The sequence below is a fragment of the Triticum aestivum genome, chromosome 2D (genome assembly GCF_018294505.1).
Source record: "Triticum aestivum cultivar Chinese Spring chromosome 2D, IWGSC CS RefSeq v2.1, whole genome shotgun sequence".
NCBI lineage: Eukaryota > Viridiplantae > Streptophyta > Magnoliopsida > Poales > Poaceae > Triticum > Triticum aestivum.
In genome coordinates, this window is record NC_057799.1 from 628624086 (window position 1) to 628641981 (window position 17896).

Sequence of the window (17896 nt, forward strand, 5' to 3'; positions counted from 1 at the left end):
GTTGTTGTTGTTGTTGCAGCCTTGGTTCTGAACTAACACTTGCATCAGGGCATTGTAGTGCTGAATCAACTGAGTGATCTCCGGTGGGAAAACAAATCCGGTGTCGCATCTCGGAGGCATCTGATGGTTTTAGAAAAGATGAGAAAATAGAATAGAATGAGATCTAGAGGAAAAAACACTACCCATATGCACATGAGACAAACACAATCATATCACTCCAATCAATTTCAAACAAGGGCATACAATCGATCTAACTATCGTTACAAAAGTGCTCGGACTATACTATATACATGGGGAAAATACTACTACTGATATGGTGGTCTACTAGAACTTGAATCATCCAACGCTCCTCTTCTGGTAGTGTGGCGTGTAGGTCCCGGTGAAGCTTGGTATTCCGATGTCCAGGTATCTAGTAACTTCCTTCAAGTGGCGTCCAAAAGATGTGTCTTCATCCGGCTGCGCGAACTTGTTCCTTGAATCCGCCATCCTAAAAGAGTAGAAGAAAGGAGAGGAGTGAGAAATGAGAAGAGAGTAGTGATCTAGGGCTTTTAGCTTAGTGGTCGTGTCCTACAGTCAGCGTGTGCTTTGATACCATCTTGTAGCGATCAGACCTCAAACGGTCCAATATCTGTGCATCAGTGTCATCCCTGGATCGGTAATGCTGACACGCACAGTACTTGAAGGATTTATAACAGAGTAGCAATCACACACTTATTACATCGAATGTCTCAAAAGAGAACTTATTACAATAAATATGGCATAAGGCCATCTAAATACGATAACAGTGGAAGGCTTGGAAGATAAAGTGAGCCCATCAACTCCAACGGCATCACTGAGTATAAGACCACGACCTACGGCACCTTAATCGTCGTCTGAAAAGTCTGCAACATGAACGTTGCAGCCAGAAAACGAGTCAGCACATGGAATATGCTGGCAATGTAACACATAGAGAGTAATGAACAGAATAATGCTATCACTACATGCATATTTGGCTGGTGGAAAGCTCTATGGCTACAGTTTTGCGAAAAGCCAATTTTTCCCTACAACAAAGGATTAAATTTTATTTAACTATCATATTGGTTGTTAAACATTGAGAAGGTACCTCCAACTCAATCCCAATTAAGAACGTGATTAAACCCAATCAAATTTAAATCAAGTAACATGATGATGAGATCCACATGATAATCCAAGAACTAGATACTCAAGATGTCCATAACCGGGGACACGACTAACCATGACTAGTTTGTACACTCTGCAGAGGTTTGCGCACTTTTCCCCACAAGACTCGATCTCCTCCGTTTGAATTCTCGCACTACATGATGTTTGAGAAATGGATGACCGAGACACAGTCTTTCACAAACAATAACTCTTTACTCCGGGTGGACAGTTACACCTACTTTCCCCTACATCTGCTAGCCCACCTCTTCAAGAAGTCATGTAACGTACTCAACTATGCTAGAGCCCATAATAGCTTGTGGCTGCACACGAAAGTTTCTAGCATGAAATAATCTTATGATCCCTTTGAGCCTGGGTGGCGGTCCATAGGATAATCACACGGGTACTCCGGGATATCCAAAAATACAGCAACACTGGATTCTCCAGGTGCCTCAATCCAACCAGATGTAAATTAAAGTAGCCACCTTAAGTTAACCATTAATTAAAAAACTCACATCTGTCATGGAAAATCTCTCACCCAAACCACGTCTACGAGCATAGCATAGCAATATAAGCAACGTAGAAGTAACTCCCAAAGGTTTGATAATAAAGAGGGCAATAGGTACTACCTCATCTACTTCCAAAACCCACATATTATACAGATCCTAATCATGCATTGTTTGAGGGTTGATCTAATGCAATAAAACTGGGTAGTAAGGAGGTATGATCAAAGTCTTACTTGCCTTGCTGATGATCCGTGAAACCTAGAGACTCGTAGTAGCACGCTTCGCACTCCGGGTACTCTATCGTAAACAAACAATAACATACATAAGCAATCAAGCAAGGGTGCATGTGTAAAACTCAAATAAGAGATCTAACCAGAAAGTTCAACTTAAGGACTCCGGTTTCCAAAAAGAATCAAACCAAACGAAGCAACGAAACTCAAACGGCAAAAGAAACAAGCTTCGTTTATTAATCTGGACCTAAGTCCAATTTTACATTAGCAAAATCTTATTCAAGTTGGTTAAACAGAAAGATGGTTTCAAGACGAAACTCTAGGCGCTTGAATCGCCTGATTCTGATAAACGAGCGAAAAGTTATACTAAAACGAAAATCGGATCAGAAATCACGATCGAAAATAATCGCGAAAAACCCGAGAAAAAGAAAAACTGACGAACAGGCTAACGAACGAACGTTCGCTGTCTGTTGCTAAACGGTGAAAACCGTTCGTTAAAACGAATGTATGGACGAACGTCCGCAAAATAACTAAACCGTGAAAAAACCGACGAACCGATCTAATAAAAAAACCGGGGTTTTTGTAAAAAAACACGCACGGTTTTCCGGAGAAAACCGGCGGCGGCGAGGTGGCTACCTCCGGCGAGGTCCGGCGGGGCGGCGGCTAGGGTTAGGGTTGGCGGCGCGGTGGGCTTCGGGCGGCGGTGGGCTTCGGGGGAGCGGGGTCGCGGGTTTAAAAAGACCCCCCCCCCCGGCATAGTCCGCTCGGGTACGGCCGAGAGTCGGTTTGACCTTTTTTTAAAATAATTCTGATGTGCAGAAAAAGAAAGGAAAGAAATACTAAACGGACTCCAAAAATTCCGAAATAAATTTTCCCCGTACTCTAAAAATAAGCCGGACAAGATGAACATTTATTTGGGGCTAAAATGCAATTTTGAAAAACGCATATTTTTCCTAGGCAAATAAAATAGAAAATAAAATCCGAATAAAATCAAATATTTGTTTTTAATATTTTCCTCCAATATTTCATTTTTTTGGAGAAGTCATATTATCCCCTCTCATATATTTTAATATGAAATATTTTCGGAGAGAAAAATAATTAAAGCAAATGATCCTCGTTTCGATATTTAATAAAATTCAAATATGAAAATCGTGAAATCCCCAACTCTCTCCATGGGTCCTTGAGTTGCTTAGAATTTCGAGGATCGCAAATCGAAATGCAATAAAATATAATATGCATGATGATCTAATGTATAACATGCCAAATTGAAAATTTGGGATGTTACAGTCGCCTTGCAACGCTGCTTGTCGCCGTATCTTTCGACCTGTTCATCAATATAATGTAGGCATGTATTCCAAATATATTCATACATGCCTATGGAAAAGAACTTGGATGACATCTTTTGTCCTACCCTCCCGTGGCAGCGGGGTCCTAATGGAAAATAAGGGATATTAAGGCCTCCTTTTAATAGAGTACCAGACCAAAGCAGTAGCACTTAGTGAATACATGAACTCCTCAAACTACGGTCATCACCGGGAAGTGTCCCGACTATTGTCACTCCGGGGTTGCCAGATCATAACGCCTAGTAGGTGACTATAACTTGCAAGATAGGATCAAGAACACTCATATATTCATGAAAACATAATAGGTTCAGATCTGAAATCATGGCACTCGGGCCCTAGTGACAAGCATTAAGCATGGCAAAGTCATAGCAACATCAATCTTAGAACATAATGTATACTAGGGATCAAACCCTAACAAAACTAACTCAATTACATGGTAAATCTCATCCAACCCATCACCGTCCAACAAGCCTATGATGGGATTACTCACGCACGGCAGTGAGCATCATGCAATTGGTGACGGAGGATAGTTGATGATGACGATGGCGACGGATTCCCCTCCCCGGAGCCCCGAACGGACTCCAGATCAGCCCTCCCAAGGAAGAACATGGCTTGGCGGCGGATCCGTACCATAAAACACGATGAATCCTTCTCTTTGATTTATTTCTCCCGGAACGTGAATATATGGAGTTGGAGTTGAGGTCGGTGGAGGTCCAGGGGGACCACGAGGCAGGGGGCGCGCCCCGCACCCTCGTGGCCAGGGTATGGGCCCCCTTCAGTTGATTCTTTCACCAGTATTTTTTATTAATTCCAAAAAGTGCCTCCGTAAAGTTTTAGGTCATTCCGAGAACTTTTATTTCTGCACAAAAATAACACCATGGCAATTCTGCTGAAAACAGCGTCAGTCCGGGTTAGTTGCATTCAAATCATGCAAATTGGAGTCCAAAACAAGGGCAAAAGAGTTTGGAAAAGTAGATATGTTGGAGACGTATCGACTCCGCCAAGCTTAACCCATTGCTTGTCCTCAAGCAATTCAGTTGACAAACTGAAAGTGCTAAAGAAAAACTTTTACAAACTCTGTTTGATCTTGTCGTTGCAAATATGTAAAGCCAGCATTCAAGTTTTCAACAAAGATTATGAACTAACCACATTCACAATAACATTTAGGTCTCAAGTTTACTCATATCAATGGCATAATCAACTAGCGAGTAATAATAATAAATCTCGGATGACAACACTGTCTCAAAATAGTCTTGATATGGTATAACAAGATGGTATCTCGCTAGCCCTTTCTGAGACTGCAAAAGATAAATGCAGAGCACCCTTGAAGATCAAGGACTGACTAGACATTCTAATTCATGGTAAAAGAGATCCAGTCACAGTCATACTCAATATCAATTAATAACAATGCATACAAATGAAAGTGGTGCTCTCCAACTGGTGCTTTTTATAAGAGGATGATGACTCAGCATAAAAGTAAATAGATAGGCCCTTCGTAGAGGGAAGCAGAGATTTGCAGAGGTGCCAGAGCTCGAGTTTTGAAACAGAGATAAATAATATTTTAAGCGACATACTTTCATTGTCAACATAACAACCAAGAGATCTCGATATCTTCCATGCTACATACATTATAGGCGGTTCCCAAATAGAATGGTAAAGTTTATACTCCCCCACCACCAACAAGCACATTCCACGGCTGGTCCGAAACAACAGGTACCGTCCAACTAACAACAATCCTGGTGAGTTTTGTTTGCAATTATTTTGATTTGATTTGAGCATGGGTCTGGGCATCCCGGTTACCGGCCATTTTCTCGTGAATGATGAGCGGAGTCCACTCATCATGAGAATAACCCACCTAGCATGGAAGATATAGATAGCCCTAGTTGATACATGAGCGATTCGAGCATACAAAACAGAATTTCATTTGAAGGTTTAGAGTTTGGCACAAGCAAATTTACTTGGAACGACAGGTAAATACCGCATATAGGTAGGTATGGTGGACTCATATGGAATAACTTTGGGGTTTATGGAAGTGGATGCACAACCAGTATTCCCACTTAGTACAGGTGAAGGCTAGAAAGAGACTGGGAAGCGACCAACTAGAGAGCAACACAATCATAAACATTCATTAAGATTAACCAGCAATGAGTGCAAGCATGAGTAGGATATAAATCACCAGGAACATAAATATCGTGGAGGCTATGTTGATTTTGTTTCAACTACATGCGTCAACATGTGCCAAGTCAAGCCACTCGAATCATTCAAAGGAGAATACCATCCTATCATACTACATCACAACCATTTTAATAGCATGTTGGCACGCAAGGTAAACCATTATAAACTCCTAGCTAATTAAGCATGGCACGAGTAACTATAATCTCAAATTGTCATTGCAAACATGTTTCATTCATAATAGGCTGAATCAGGAATGACGAACTAATCATATTTACAAAAACAAGATAGGTCGAGTTCATACCAGCTTTTTCCTCATCTCAATCATTTCATCATATATCGTCATTATTGCCTTTCTCTTGCATGACCGAACGGTGTGGATAATAATAATAGTGCACGTGCATTGGAGTAAGCTGGAATCTGCAAACATTTAATTCAAAGGAGAAGACAAGGTAATATGGGCTCTTTGTTATATCAACAATAATGTATATGAGATCCACTCATCATTTTCATCGTGGTCTTCTCCTCTCGACCCCCAAAGAAAAGAAAATAAATTCAAAGAAACACATTGAAACTTTTTTGGAGGTTTTGTTTTTCAGTAGAAAGTAAAACAAGAACGAGAAAAACTATTTACACGGGAAAGCTCCCAACAAGCAAAAGAAGAATGAGAAATCTTTTTGGGTTTTCTTATTTAATGCTACTAAGCATGCATGAAAAGTAAACTAGCTAGAAGGTACAACTAATTTTTTTCTGGTTTTTCTCAAAGTTTTTCAAACACACAAGAAGAAAGCAGTAAAAGAAAATAAACTAGCATGGATAATACAATTAAAAAGTATGAACACCGACAACTAGAATGAGTGTGTGAACATGAATGTAATGTCGGTGAGAAAGACGTACTCCCCCAAGCTTAGGCTTTTCGCCTAAGTTGGTCTACGCCCATGGATCAAAGTAGCCCTCTCTGGTGTACTGAGGAGGATCCTCGGGGTTCCACTGGTTAGCGAGCTCCTGCGGATCCCACTGATAAATAGACTCCTGATATGGATCAGGTGATGGCTTTGCCTCAGGATCTGGGGATCGTGTTCGCTCCCAGTATGCATGAATGTCCACGGGCATGATAAGCACTACAAAAAAAAAGACACATCCATGACATTTTGGGTCGAACGAATTTTTTTCTGTCATACTTATGACACTTCTATGACGATAATTGTGACAAAACCCGGTATCATCATAGATGTGGTGGGCTCCTACTTCTATGACAAAAAATCATGACAGAAAATGGGCTTTTCGTCCTGGGCGGGCCGGAGACGCAGATGCATGACATTCTTTGGGCCGTCCATGACGGAAAAAACCGTGGTAGAAGTGAGGGCGAGGAAAATATCGAGGTGTTCCCGATTACGGTGGGTGGTCGGAGCCGAGCGATGCACGGAGGTTTGTGCATTTCTCTCATACACGCACACGTGTGGATGCGAGGCGTTGGGCTCAAACTGAACCCGAGCGAGGCGTTCGCCTACTGAACCCGAGTGATTGCACTGCAGGCTACGCGTTACTGAACCCAAGCGATCGATCGATGGCTGTTAACTGAACCCGATCGAGCGATTCCTTCGCTACAGCTGCTAACTGAAGCCGATCGATGCTGCCTCTGGATGAACAGTGAGCGTTGTTGGGGGGTGTCGGTGTCAAAATCGGCGGATCTCGGGTAGGGGGTCCCGAGCTATGTGTACCCAGGTTCAGGCCCTCTCTATGGAGGTAATACCCTACTTCCTGCTTGATTGATCTTGAAGAATATGAGTATTACAAGAGTTGATCTACCACGAGATCGTAATGGCTAAACCCTAGAAGCCTAGCCTATGAGATTATGATTGTAATGGCTAAACCCTAGAAGTCTAAACCCTCCGGTTTATATAGACACCGGAGGGGGCTAGGGTTGTATAAAGTCAGTTACAGAGAAATGAATCTACATATCGGAATCGCCAAGCTTGCCTTCCATGCCAAGAAGAGTCCCATCCGGACACGAGAAGAAGTCTTCTGTTTTGTATCTTCATAGCCCAACAGTCTGGCCAAAGTATATAGTCCGGCTATCCGAGGACCCCTTAGTCCAGGACTCCCTCAGTAGCCCCTGAACCAGGCTTCAATGACGATGAGTCCGGCGCGCAGATTGTCTTCGGCATCGCAAGGCGGGTTCCTTCTCCGAATACTTCAAAGTAGATTTTAAACACAAGAATCGTATCCGGCTCTACAAAACAAGTTCCACACACAACCATAGAGAGTATAATATTTCACGAGTCCAATCCGCTGACAACTTTTTGTAGTGTGACATCACGCCACTGCCCGGTCATTATTCGAACCATTTTTTAGTATGCCACTCCGTATTTTGAGGTGCGGTTTTATTGGCACGTCTTGTGAAACCAGAGATCGTGTCCCCTTACCACGGGATTCTCATCAATACGGGCAAGGGTAACCAAACCGTGTCATCTGCACGAGGCTTGGGGAATAGGCGAATTTTAAGGCGAGTAGGGAGGCACAAGACTTTTACTGCCTTTATAAAGGGATAAGGATTCACCCTCTTTCACCCATGCCTTGTCCTTCCTCTGGCCATCTACTCTCGAGCTCCAGCGCCCAAGGTCTCGCCTTCTCCGCCCAAAAAAGCACTCCAATCATGTCCGGACCCGGAGCAGGAGGCAAGTGGATGGCCTCTTCCGTCAAGGAGAAGGACATCAAGAAGCTCCGGGAGGCCGGGTACCTGGCCTCAGAAATCGCTCACCGTCTTCCGGCCAAGGGACAGATCGTCCCCACCCCGGAGCCCCAGGAGAGGGTAGTGTTCCTCACTCACTTCGTCCGCGGACTGGGATTCCCTCTTCACCCGTTCGTCCGCGAACTCATGTTCTACTACGGGCTGGACTTCCATGATCTGGCCCCCAATTCCATCCTCAACATATCGGCATTTATTGTCATGTGTGAGGCCTTCCGCCACATCCCACCTCACTTCGGGCTATGGCTGAAAACCTTCAATGTGAAGCCGAAGGTGGTGAGCGGCCAACAAGCAGAGTGCGGAGGCGCCATGGTGGGCAAGATGGCCAATGTCACTTGGCCCGAAGGCTCCTTTGTGGAGACTGTCAAAGGGTGGCAGTCGGTGTGGTTCTACATCACCGAGCCGCATGGCACCAACTGGGCGGCGGCTCTCGCATTCCGGTCAGGAGTCCCGATGCGACTCACTGATAACCACAAGTATAGGGGATCAATTGTAGCCTCTTTCGATAAGTAAGAGTGAGGAACCCAACGAGGAGCTAAAGGTAGAACAAATATTCCCTCAAGTTCTATCGACCACCGATACAACTCTATGCACGCTTGACGTTCGCTTTACCTAAAACAAGTATGAAACTAGAAGTACTTTGTAGGTGTTGTTGGATAGGTTTGCAAGATAATAAAGAGCACGTGAATATAAACTAGGGGCTGTTTAGATAAAGAAGCAATAAAGTCAATATAGCGAGTGTGGAAAAGTGGTGGTAGGAGTTGTGAAATTGTCCCTAAGAAATTGACCACTTTACTAGACCGATAGCAAGTTTTATGTGGGAGAGGCATAAGCTAACATACTTTCTCTTCTTGAATCATATGCACTTACGATTGGAACTCTAGCAAGCATCCGCAACTACTAAACATCATTAAGGTAAAACCCAACCATAGCATTAAAGCATCAAGTCCCCTTTATCCCATATGCCACAACCCCCTTACTCGGGTTTATGCTTCTGTCACTCAAGCAACCCACTATAAGCGAATCATGAACATATTGCAACACCCTACAGCGGGAATCCCTCACGCTTGCGCGACACGGAGGGCACAATAGGACAGCAACATAACCACAAGCAAATTAAACCAATCATAGCAATTCATCAATCACCGGTAGGACAACGAAAATCTACTCCGACATCATAGGATGGCAACACATCATTGGATGATAATATGAAGCATAAAGCACCATGTTCAAGTAGAGGGTACAGCAGGTTGCGGGAGAGTGGACCGCTGAATATAGATGGGGGAAGGTGATGGAGATGTTGGTGAAGATGGCGGAGGTGTTGGTGTAGATCGCGGTGATGATGATGGCCCCCGGCGGCGTTCCAGCGCCACCGGAAGCAAGGGGGAGAGAGCCCCCCTTCTTCTTCTTCTTCTTCCTTGACCTTCTCCCTAGATGGGAGAAGGGTTTCCCCTATGGTCCTTGGTCTCCATGGCTATGGGAGGGGCGAAAGCCCCTCCGAGATTGGATCTGTCTCTCTGTCTCTCTCTGTTTCTGCGCTCTCAGATTCTGCCCTTTCACCATTTCTTATATATCCGGAGATCCGTAACTCTGATTGGATTGAAATTTTCGCCCAGATTTTTCTCCAAAAATTACTTTCTTGCGGCAAAATAAGAGCGTCAACCGCCTTACGGGGTGCCCACGAGGGTCAGGGGCGCCCCTCTACCTCGTGGCCCCCTCGGGCACCGTCTCGCTTTGGTTTTTCTTCCCAAAAATCATAAATATTCCAAAAATGATCTCCGCCCGTTTTTATCCCATTTGGACTCCGTTTGATATTGGGTTTCCGCGAAACATAAAACATGCAACAAACAGGAAGTGGCACTGGGCACTGGATCAATATGTTAGTCCCAAAATTAATATAAAAAGTTGCCAAAAGTATATGAAAGTTGTAGAATATTGGCACGGAACAATAAAAAATTATAGATGCGACGGAGACGTATTAGCATCCCCAAGCTTAATTCCTGCTCGTCCTCGAGTAGGTAAATGATAAAAAAGAAATTTTTTGATGTGGAATGCTACCTAGCATAATCTTGATCATATGTCTAATCATGGCATGAATATTAAGACACGAGTGATTCAAGGCAATAGTCTATCATTTTACATAAAAACGATAATACTTTGAGTGTACTAATAAAGCAATCATGTCTTTTCAAAATAACATGGCCAAAGAAAGTTATCCCTACAAAATCATATAGTCTGGCTATGCTCCATCTTCATCACACAAAATATACAAATCATGCACAACCCCGATGACAAGCCAAGCAATTGTTTCATACTTTTGACGTTCTCAAACCTTTTCAACTTTCACACAATACATGAGCGTGAGCCATGGACATAGCACTATAGGTGGAATAGAATATGATGGTGGAGGTTGTGTGGAGAAGACAAAAAGGGAGAAAGTCTCACATTGACGCGGCTAATCAACAGGCTATGGAGATGCCCATCATGTCAATGCGAGGAGTAGGGATTGCCATGCAACGGATGCACTAGAGTTATAAGTGTATGAAAGCTCAAACTGAAACTGAGTGGGTGTGCATCCAACTTGCTTGCTCATGAAGACCTCGGGCATTTGAGGAAGCCCATCATCGGAATATACAAGCCAAGTTCTATAATGAAAAATTCCCACTAGTATATGTAAGTGAAAGCATAGGAGACTCTCTATATGAAGAACATGGTGCTACTTTGAAGCACAAGTGTGGTAAAAGGATAGTAACATTGCCCCTTCTCTCTTTTTCTCTCATTTTTTATTTTCTCCTTTTTTGGTGGGCTTCTTTGGCCCCCTTTTTTATTTGGCTTCTTTGGCCTTTTTTTTCATTAAGTCCGGAGTCTCATCCCGACTTCTGGGGGAATCATAGTCTCCATCATCCTTTCCTCACTGGGGCAATGCTCTAATAATGATGATCATCACACTTTTATTTACTTACAACTCAATATTACAACTCGATACTAAAACAATGATATGACTCTATATGAATGCCTCTGGCGGTGTACCGGGATGTGCAATGAGATCAAAAAAATGGACAAGCCATGAAAATATCATGCTAGCTATCTTACGATCATGCAAAGCAATATGACAATGAATGCTCAAGTCATGTATACGATGATGATGGAAGTTGCATGGCAATATATCTCGGAATGGCTATGGAAATGCCATGATAGGTAGGTATGGTGGCTGTTTTGAGGAAGATATAAGGAGGCTTATGTGTGATAGAGCGTATCGTATCACGGGGTTTGGATGCACCGGCGAAGTTTACACCAACTCTCAAGGTGAGAAAGGGCAATGCATGGTACCGAAGAGGCTAGCAATGATGGAAGGGTGAGAGTGCGTATAATCCATGGACTTAACATTAGTCATAAAGAACTCACGTACTTATTGAAAAAATCTATTAGTCATCGAAACAAATTACTACGCGCATGCTCCTATGGGGATAGATTGGTAGGAAAAGACCATCGCTCGTCCCCGACCGCCACTCATAAGGAAGACAATCAATAAATAAATCATGCTCCGACTTCATCACATAACGGTTCACCATACGTGCATGCTTCGGGAATCACAAACCTCAACACAAGTGTTTCTACTAATCCACAGTCACCCACTAGCATGACACTAATATCACCACCTTTATATCGCAAAACTATTGCAAGGAATCAAACATATCATATTCAGCGATCTACAAGTTTATGTAGGATTTTATGACTAACCATGTGAATGACCAATTCCTGTCATCTCTCTAAATTGATATAAGTGAAGCAAGAGAGTTTAATTCTTTCTACAAAAGATATGCCCATGCTCTAACAAATATAAGTGAAGCAAAACAGCATTCTACAAATGACGGTTTTCTATGTGAAGAGAAACAGGCAATCCAAACATCAAATGATATAAGTGAAGCACAAGAAGCATTCTATAAAGCCATACTCAAAAGATTTAAGTGAAGTGCAATGAGCATTCTATAAATCAACCAAGGACTATCTCATACCAGCATGGTGCATAAAAGAAAAGTGAAAACTAAATGCAAAAGACGCTCCAAGACTTGCACATATCGCATGAACGAAACGAATCCGAAAACATACCGATACTTGTTGAAGAAAGAGAGGATGCCTTCCGGGGCATCCCCAAGCTTAGACGCTTGAGTCTCCTTGAATATTTACTTGGGGTTCCTTGGGCATCCCCAAGCTTGAGCTCTTGCCTCTCTTCCTTTTCCTCATATCGAGACCTCCTTGATCAAACACTTCATCCACACAAAACTTCAACAGAAAACTCGGTAAGAACCGTTAGTATAATAAAGCAAATCACTACTCTAAGTACTGTTGCAAAAAAATTCATATTTTGTTTTTGCATTGTGTCTACTGTAATATAACTTTTCCATGGCTTAATCCACTGATATAAATTGATAGTTTCATCAAAACAAGCAAACTATGCATCCAAAACAGAATCTGTCAAAAACAGAACAGTCTGAAGCAATCTGAACATTCACCATACTTCTGGTACCCCAAAAATTCTACCAAAATTAGGACAAATAAAAAATTTGTACAGAAAGACATTGCAAAAATAATCAGGAACGTTTGGCATTCCAGTAAAAAATGTAAAATCCCGTACTACAGACAAAGTTTCTGTCCCGCACCGTACAAACCAACAAGCATTGTAAACATTCTAAAGGCAAACCTTAGCACATTATTTTTATAATACAATGGAATTGTACAAATGGATAATTATTTTTGATGAAAAGTTTCTGTAGTCAAGATTCACAAAGTTTCCGTGAGCATGAACAAAGTTCGAGGAGCTCTCCCACTTCAACAATGCTTGTCTTTCTCACTTTCGCTTTCCTTTTTGAAAAGTTGTGGGTTCCCCTCTTTATTTTTTTTTTTTTTGACTATATTAAAGCACTCAACAGAAATAAATGACTCTCTAAAACTTCCGGGTTGTCTCCCTGGCAGCGCTTTCTTTAAAGCCATTAAGCTAGGCATATAGTGCTCAAGTAATGAATCCACCCGGATCCCAAGGTATATCAAAGCCAATTTTAATTAACAATGATTTATAATTTAGTAGTGAGCACAAAGTAACATATATCAAGCAATGAAGGAGTCTAACTCTCTTCGTATGCATCGGCATGTAATAAAAGAACAATTCATGCACACATAGTAAAGGCCAATGCATAGTATAAACAGTTTCTTGCAATTTTATAATATTGGAAACATAGAGAGGTGGAGATATAGTTCCTTTCTCATAATAATTGCAAGTAGGAGCAGCAAGAACATGCATATTATATCTATCAAAATCATCATGTGTAGTAGTAAAACGCAACCCATCAATATAATCCTTAATAAGCACAAACTTCTCCGATATAGTGTAGTTTGGAGAATTCAAAAAGATAATAGGACTATCATGCGTGGGTGCAATAGCAACAATTTCATGTTTAACATAAGGAACTATAGCAAGTTCATCTCCATAAGCATAATTCATATTGGCATCTTGGCCACAAGCATAGCAAGCATCATCAAAAAGGGATATTTCAAGAGAATCAACGGGATCATAACAATCATCATAGCAATCATCCTTCGGTAAGCACGAAGGGAAATTAAACAATGTATGAGTTGAAGAGTTACTCTCATTAGAAGGTGGGCACGGGTAGCTAATCCGCTCTTCCTCCTTTTGTTCTTCGCTCTCCTCATCATCTTTTTCATCCAATGAGCTCACAGTTTCATCAATTTCTTCTTCCATAGACTCCTGCAAAATATTAGTCTCTTCTTGGACAGCGGAGACTTCTTCAATAAATGCATCAATATCGGAATTGAATTCATAATTCTCATAGCAATATTTAAGTATAGCAAAATTTTCAGGTCTGTAAACAGCATCATCAAGATTTTCACACGTTTTAAACAAAGATTCAATTTCATAAGCACCCATAAAAGCAACAAATTCTTCTATTTGTTCCACATCATAGTAATCATATATACCATTAGCATAAGAAGCCAAGGTTTCATTATCATTAAATTTGCATGAAAAGGAAAGGTGTGGAGCCTTCATCCTAGAGCAACAAGTATAATCATATCTCAAGCATAGTTGCCGAGCATACCAATGCAGCATATGAATTTGATCCCATAATAGTTTCCCTTTTTGTGTCAAGCGATAATCCCTAAAGTATTCACGTTGATCCAACGTGTCTCCCATAACATAATTGAATGGGGTTTTCTCAGGATTATCAAAGTAGTACATAATATCTTTCACATAATGAGCATCGAGGGTTTTAGGAGGTTCCCCATCTCCATGAGTAGCAAGTACACCTAATTTTTTTGGTATTTTGTGTTCCATATCCATAACTAAAGATAGAGAACAACTAAGAACAACAAAAAAATTACTTAGTGATAAAGCAAACAAGCACACACGAGAATAATCACCCCACGCTATGGCTCCCCGGCAACGGCGCCAGAAAAAGGTCTTGATAACCCACAAGTATAGGGGATCAATTGTAGCCTCTTACGATAAGTAAGAGTGTCAAACCCAACGAGGAGCTCAAGGTAGAACAAATATTCCCTCAAGTTCTATCGACCACCGATACAACTCTACGCACGCTTGACGTTCGCTTTACCTAGAACAAGTATGAAACTAGAAGTACTTTGTAGGTGTTGTTGGATAGGTTTGCAAGATAATAAAGAGCACGTGAATATAAACTAGGGGCTGTTTAGATAAAGAAGCAATAAAGTAAATATAGCGAGTGTGGAAAAGTGGTGGTAGGAGTTGTGAAATTGTCCCAAAGCAAGTGACTACTTTACTAGACCGATAGCAAGTTTTATGTGGGAGAGGCATAAGCTAACATACTTTATCTTCTTGAATCATATGCACTTATGATTGGAACTCTAGCAAGCATCCGCAACTACTAAAGATCATTAAGGTAAAACCCAACCATAGCATTAAAGCATCAAGTCCCCTTTATCCCATACGCCACAACCCCCTTACTCGGGTTTATGCTTCTGTCACTCAAGCAACCCACTATAAGCGAATCATGAACGTATTGCAACACCCTACAGCGGGAATCCCTCACGCTTGCGCGACACGGAGGGCACAATAGGACAGCAACATAACCACAAGCAAATTAAACCAATCATAGCAATTCATCAATCACCGGTAGGACAACGAACATCTACTCCGACATCATAGGATGGCAACACATCATTGGATGATAATATGAAGCATAAAGCACCATGTTCAAGTAGAGGGTACAGCGGGTTGCGGGAGAGTGGACCGCTGAATATAGATGGGGGAAGGTGATGGAGATGTTGGTGAAGATGGCGGAGGTGTTGGTGTAGATAGCGGTGATGATGATGGCCCCCGGCGGCGTTCCGGCGCCACCGGAAGCAAGGGGAGAGAGCCCCCATTCTTCTTCTTCTTCCTTGACCTTCTCCCTAGATGGGAGAAGGGTTTCCCCTCTGGTCCTTGGTCTCCATGGCGTGGGAGGGGCGAGAGCCCCTCTGAGATTGGATCTGTCTCTCTGTCTCTCTCTGTTTCTGCGCTCTCAGATTCTGCCCTTTCACCGTTTCTTATATATCCGGAGATCCGTAACTCCGATTGGATTGAAACTTTCGCCCAGATTTTTCTCCGAAAATTAGCTTTCCTGCAGCAAAAGAAGAGCGTCAACCGCCTTACGGGGTGCCCATGAGGGTCAGGGGCACGCCTGCCCCCCTGGGGCGCGCCCCCTGCCTCGTGGCCCCCTCTGGCACCGTCTGGCATTGGTTTTTCTTCCCAAAAATCATAAATATTCCAAAAATGATCTCCGTCCATTTTTATCACGTTTGGACTCCGTTTGATATTGGGTTTCTGCGAAACATAAAATATGCAACAAACAGGAACTGGCACTGGGCATTGGATCAATATGTTAGTCCCAAAAAGAATATAAAAAGTTCCCAAAAGTATATGAAAGTTGTAGAATATTGGCATGGTACAATCAAAAATTATAGATACGATGGAGAAGTATCACTCACCTCCTGGCAAGAGAAAGGCCTGACCTGGTCTTCCTTGGACGAGCTGATGGCGCTCCAGGCGCGTGTCCAGAACATGATAAACAGGAGAATCAAGCTCGTCAACATGATCCAGGTGATGCTTGCCCGGCGGATCCTTCCATGCCAACACCTGACTTGCCATCTATGGGAGTTTGATTCAGCCAAGCACCAGACCCTACTGGAGCTCTTCGGCACCACACACGAAGACATCTGGAAGGTGCTCTTCAAGGCCAACGAGGCGCCGCCGCCCACGATCGAAGACCGTGGGCATAGCTTAACTCGCCTTGCTAATCCGGTAAGTTCTTTCATGTTTTCAAGGTATACCCTTTACTTGCATACTCGAGGAAGGCATCTAAGCCTCCCTCTTGAATCTTTCAGACCTGGACAGAGATGGCGGACCGGATTAACTGTCCGGCTCTGCTGCCCGAAGACCCAGAAGTCCCGCTTCTGGCAAAGATGCTGGTTCCGGCGCCTTATCTGGTGCCAGAGAATAAGGCCAAGAAGAAGGCCAGGGGACCAGAGGTGGTCTCCGTCGCAAGGGCGCTTCGGACGTGATGTCCGAAGACGCTGAGACTCACTCCTCCGTCACCGAAGACGACGAGGAAGAGGAGGAGGAAGAAGAACAAATCCATTCCCCCCTGCAGGGGGGGAGAAAGAAGAGGACGGCCTCCATGCATCTGGAGGCCGAGGCGTCCAAGAAGGGGAGAGCTTCCCTTCCGGACAGCTCCACATCGGCCATCGACAGCAGCTGGGACTGGGAGCCCAGGGAGAAGCCCCTGGCCAAATCGTAAGTGTCCGGACACGTTCATGTATCCGGCCTTTTTACTTCATTGTTTTAACAAGCTAAATTATGCACTTGCAGTCCGGCTCGGTCCAACCTCGAACGGTCCTTATCTTCAGAGGATTCGCTGGACCCAGCGGTGATGGACAGCGGGACCCTTCCATCGGCCACCTCTTCCCGGGACTTGGATGGCGCCGAGGCGTCGTCCCGAAGGATCCCCCGCCCAGGATAGAATCCGGAGGCTGCCAGGGAGGCGCCGGAGGGTGAAACCTCGACTGCCGGACACATGGGGGAGCAAACCCCCATGGATACTGACGATGGGGGCCATATCCTACTCGGCCCCCAACCGAATATAGTTCCGGAGACACATGCGGCTCCGGAACCAGGCCAGCCGCCCCTTTCAAAAGGAGGCGGTGCGCCTATTCCACCGGTGGCTTCTGTCCATCCAGAGGCACCGGATAGTTTGCTGGAAGCGCTGCAAGGCGCTTCCATTGTGGAGGAACACCGTACCCTTATGGGTACGGTGATTGAGAGGATCCAGTCCGCGAAAAGCGGACTGACCGAAGCCTGCACTAGCCTTCTAACAGGCTTTGAGGTAAGTAATGCAATTGTATAAAAAGAATGTCACAGTATAGACAGTAGCCCCTGATGCTCTGTCCGATGTTCGGAAAGAAAAGTCGAACAGAGCATCAAATAATTTTCGCAGGAGTCTAATCTAAAATGTCTATGTGAACAAGCAGGCGCCTCTGCTAGCTGCGTCCGCTCATACTGCGGAAGTCTCCGGACTAAAGCAGAATCTGGAGCGGGCCGAGGAATAGCTCGGCCGCGTGAAGAAGCAGTTGGAGGACAGTCAAGGTATGCAGTAACCTGTGTATATATTTAGGAAGGATGAATAATTCATGCTGACTAAAGTGTCATGAACTTTA